This window comes from Arachis ipaensis, chromosome B09, assembly GCF_000816755.2.
Source record: "Arachis ipaensis cultivar K30076 chromosome B09, Araip1.1, whole genome shotgun sequence".
NCBI classification, from domain to species: domain Eukaryota; kingdom Viridiplantae; phylum Streptophyta; class Magnoliopsida; order Fabales; family Fabaceae; genus Arachis; species Arachis ipaensis.
Genome location: NC_029793.2, coordinates 131724044 through 131729464, shown reverse-complemented (window position 1 = coordinate 131729464; position 5421 = coordinate 131724044).

Sequence of the window (5421 nt, the reverse complement as noted above, 5' to 3'; positions counted from 1 at the left end):
TTCTATTTTTCTTTTATTTCGTTTTTTTATATTTTATTTTATTTTTATTTTTATTTTTCTTTATGTTCGTTCTTCTTTACTTGCCTGTTTACCACATGGTGCGTTTAATTCTGTTTAGTGTTTTGTGCTAAGAAAAAATAATGGAAAGAGATTACATGTGTTACTACTCACATCTACTGAGTGATTCTTATTATTGTGGATGGAGGAACTACTCGAATTTTAGTTGGCAAAGTCAACCAAAGAAACTTCAGTGCTCCATGTTCCAACTATCAAGAACCACCATCTCCATATTCATACCAAGAACCACCACCTCTCTATCCAAATCAAGAACCATCATCTTTCTACCTATATCAAGAGCCACCATCTCCTTATTCATACCAAGAACTATCCTCTTTTTACTCTTATCAAGAGCCATCATCTCCTTCTTCATATCAAGAACCATCAGCTCTTAAGCTTCGCATGAAAGAATTCATATATGATATAAGGACGAGTGTCAAAAATGTAGAGAAATATGTGCAGTTGATTATCAAGACCCAAGAAGAGGAACAAGCAAATTCCTTCCCAAGAGATATAATACAAGATCCTATGGAAGAAAATGAGGAAATCAATCAAAGGAGTTCATACCGCTACCGGACGCTCGCCGCCGTCGCCGGATTTTTTGAATCGTGTGCTCGTGAGTCGCGTCTCACCCCTCTCCTCCATCTGTGCTGTGTGCTCGGCCTTTCGCGTTTCGCCGCGCCTCCGCCGGTGAGTGCTCGAGTTGGGCTTCCTACAGCTGTGTAGCGTGTCGTCGACGTCCGCGTCACAGCACTGAACGGCTGGTGTGCTCCACTGCTCGCGTCTTGCCTCTCTTCCTGCAGCTGTGCTTCCTGGTGAGTGCTCGCGTCTCGCGCGTTGCGCCTCCGTCCCTCCCTCTACTCTATTCCGTGGTTGTTGCTGTCTGAACGGCTTCTCATCATCCACCTTCTGCCTCTGCAACAACAGGTGAGCATTTAATTTTTTTCAGGTTGATTCATTAATGTTATTGCTGTGAATTTTATTGTGGATTGGTTGATGAGCTGATTAAAAATAAATATGGCAGTGGTTGAATTGAAATGTTGAATTGATTTTTGAATTGGTTTATGAATATGAATGTGCAGGGATTTTGCTGATTATGAATATGGTTTAATTATTGAATATGTAGTGGTTTTGTTAATTGTTGAATTAGTTTATGAATTGGTTTCACTGGTTTTGTTAATTGTTGAATTGGTTTATGAATTGGTTTCACTGATTATAAATTTTGTTGATTGTTGTTGTTGTAATGATGCTGGTTTCTTTTGCTATTAGTTACTTAGTTGATTGAATTTTTTTTCTTTTATGGGATTTTAAGATGGCTTCATCAGAAACACCATCATCTCAAGAACATCAAATGAAGATATACCTAGACTTTGAAATTACTCCTTGAATATAGTTTATGGATTGTTATTTTTATTGTGTCAAATTAAGACACTATTGTAGTAGTGTTGACTAATTTTATGTCTATTTTTGTATCAGTTATTTTTAGAAATTGAGATTTGATTGTTGTTCAAATACTAGTGAAGACATGCATTTCAATTTTTGACTAGTTTATATATTTTTTTAAATAAGACCAGATCAATCAGTTGAATTAGTAACCCAATAATCTGACTGTTTTAATCACCGAATAAGTTATGACAACTATATTTTGGGGACACCACTGCAAATAGCCAGGGGCGAAATATTACTCATATTGTTTATTTATTTAGATACTAATAAAATTTTGGTGTAACATTTAGTTATTAAATTTTATGGTGTTTTTCAAAATTCTGACCATTACATAGGGGCATATTGTCCCGCCCCGAGAATTTTAAAAAACACAGTAAAATCCACTAACTACTGAGCGTTACACCAAAGTTTTTTCCATATCCAAAAAACTAGCCAATAGATCTATCCAAGATTTTTCTTATGCCCGTTTTTTTATACGGTAGTAACCCAATAAGCACCCGTTAACAGATTAGTATTTGCAGCGGCGGGACATGGGATGCTGAGAACCTTGCGGATGAGCTCTGGTTCTAGCTGAACACACTGACGGCGACCCCCACAAAATTAGGTCTTGCTCTTCATTCACTCCTTTCTTGGCAACTCCATTGCCTTTCCTCAAGGTATGCCTCAATTTCAGATTCCAGTTTGTGATTAACAAGAGTTGGGTGCTTTGCTTTTTTCCACTGCCAAATTCTTGACGCCCCTCTCCAATGCTACTTTGTCGTTGTTCCTAATCTCACCCTCGTTCCTCTCAAATCGAATCATCTGGCCTCGGCGGAGTACCAAACCAGGGTTGAGTGAGCCTCACTGTCTCCGGCATTCAAGAAAATACAGAGATTTTTTAGAAAAAACATTGCTTTTCTTCAAAAAAGTTAATTTTTTCCAACTTCTTTTGACAAATTCATTAACAGTCATTGGACATGAAAATACACTATCCCAGCTATTTTCTACTAGTTTTGAGGTGTGTTCACCACCACTCAATCATAAGTCCTCAGAATTTGACAATAATAGCAGCTGCATCAGCAGTGCCGCGTCAAAAAACCATTTTGGCCTTATTCGCCTTCAATGTAGTCCAGAAAAGGATGTAAATGACCAAAGCTACAATGAGTTTGCCTCTGATGTGGAAAAAGTTTATAGAATATTGAGAAAATACCATTCTAGGGTTCCCAAATTGGATCTTGCTTTGAAAGAATCTGAAATTGTTGTGAGGCCTGGATTAACTGAGTGAATCTTGAATCGATGCGGCGCTGCCGGGAATTTGGCGTATAGATTCTATGCATGGGTTTCTAAGCAATCCGATTATCAACACAGTCAAGAATTTTACAAAGCTATGATTAAGGTTTTGGGTAAAATGCGGCAATTTAGAGCTGTTTGGGCACTAATTGATGAAATGAGGCAAGAGAAGGGAAACTTATGGAAGCAAAACATGTGTTGGTGCAGATGAAGGATGCAGGAATTGAACCGGATATCGATGTTTATAACAATTTGCTTAGTGGTTATGCTCTAGCTGCAAAAATGGGGGATACTTATGATCTTTTGAAGGAGATGAGAAGGATAGGTTGTGGACCGAATGCAACCTTGTACACAATTTTGATCCAGTCACTATGCAAACATGAAAAATTGGAGGAGGGAATGCGGTTATTTGTTGAGATACGGAGAAATGGCTGTGATGTGGATGCCATAACCTATACAACATTGATTAGTGGGTTTTGCAAGTGAGGAAAGGTTGAAAGAGGTTATGAGCTTTTGGATCAGATGATACAACAAGGCCTTGTGCCAAATCAGCTGACTTATCATCATCTCATGTTGGCCCATGAAAAGAGGAAGAACTGGAGGAGTGTATGGAACTGGTGAATGAGATGCACAAGATTGGTTCCACTCCTAACCTTAATATCTACAAGATTATAGTAAGTAATTAGGTATTATACACTCTTATTAGTAAATTATATAAAGATATTTTAAGGTATATGAGATATTTTTATATAACATGTGAAAAATATGTGATGTTTATCATAATTTTGTATTTATTTTTAATAAAAATGTTATTATATTAAAGTAAATTCCAATGAAAAAAACATATTTTAAGGGTTTTTTTTCTACAAAATACTTCATTGTTCTTTGTCTTCAATATTTATATTTGGTTTTTATAGTCGAAACTATTTAAAATATTAAGACATAATTGAAACAAATTAAAAGTTAATTTTTTGAAAAAAAATTCTAGAAATTTAAATATAAAAAGTACACTATCTTATTTTTTAAGAAACATGTATCAAAATTTATCTTAAAGGAGATAAAATAAATTTAAAGATACAGAGTAAATGCATCACATTTTAATTTAAATCTTATCATCACCATATAATTAAAAAAATAATTTCATATATTTCTTAGTAACATGAAATAAAGAAAAAAAAAATTATAGCTGTTTTTTCAAAAAAGTATTACATAACTTTCATCAAACAATGTATTAAAATCTATTCTATTGCATAAAAATTGGATTTTTGCACTTAATGATAAAACTGACATGATATGCTTCTGAAAGTGTTTTTTGATTTATTTTTTTTAACTCATTAAATACAATTTATTACGATGGATTAATTATATTAACTAATTGATTTAATTAGATATTTAAATATCACACAATTTAATATTATGTATTTCAATTAATTGAATATAACTGTTAGAGTATAATTAGTATCAATTAGATCAATTAGCATTATTCAACATATCTGAATATTTATTATAGGATATTACGTCTTTATTATTTCGATTCTCTTATCACCTATAAATACCCTTCTATATTGTTTCATTCTATACAACTTGAATACTCACAAACCTTTTTCCTATTGCTCTCTCTTCTCTTTCTAACATGGTATCAGAGCCATGGTATCCTCTTTGAGGAGGATAAGTTGATTTTCTTCTAGTGAAATCATCGTACCTTTTTTCTGTACCATTTTTTTTCCTTTTTTTTTTAATGCTTTGATTCTTACCTCACCGATTTAGCTCATCCACTACTTACTTATTCTCATGCAGAAACTATATGTTTTTCGTCATCTTTCGATAGTTTGTCATCTCTTTGCACTTTGTCACTTTTCAGCAGTTTTCCGGTAGTTCGCCATCTTTTCAGCAGTTGGTTGCTCTTGCGGCAGTTTTGTCTACTTTCCCTTCCAGTAGTTTCGTCTGCGTTTCCTTCCGACAATTTCGTCTGCGTTCCCTTCCGACAATTTCTTCTGCGCCTCATTCCGGCAGTTCCGTCTGCGCTTCCTTCCGGCAGTTCCGTCTGCGCTTTCTTTCGACAGTTCTATTTGTACTTTCTTCAGGCAGTTCCGTATGTACCTGTTCTATTAGATCAATTAGATCAATTAGCATTATTTAACATATCTGAATATTTATTATAGGATATTACGTCTTTATTATTTTGATTCTCTTAGCCCCCTATAAATACCCTTCTATATTGTATCATTCTACACAACTTGAATACACACAAACCTTTTCTGTACTGCTCTCTCTTACCTTTTCTAATAATAATAAATACAATTTAATTTAGTTAGAAGTTCATTGTTATAAATATATATATGATTGAATAAAATTGTAAAAATAATCTTTTTATTACTTTGGATATTTTGACTCTCTTTTTTTTCCTCTTTACTTGTAATTTTGTTTTGCGTTAACTTTGTTTATTTAATAATGAAATATACTCATAGATAAGTACGATTTTGGTCCCAAAAGTTTTGTGCCAGAATCAAAATCATCCCTTTTCTAATTTTGGATTTAAAATCGTCCTTAACATTTTTTTTCATATTAAAATCGTCTTTTTAAATAAAATTTTTAATTTAATTCATAAACTACCCTTATTTTAATAAAAAATAATAAAATTTTAAAATA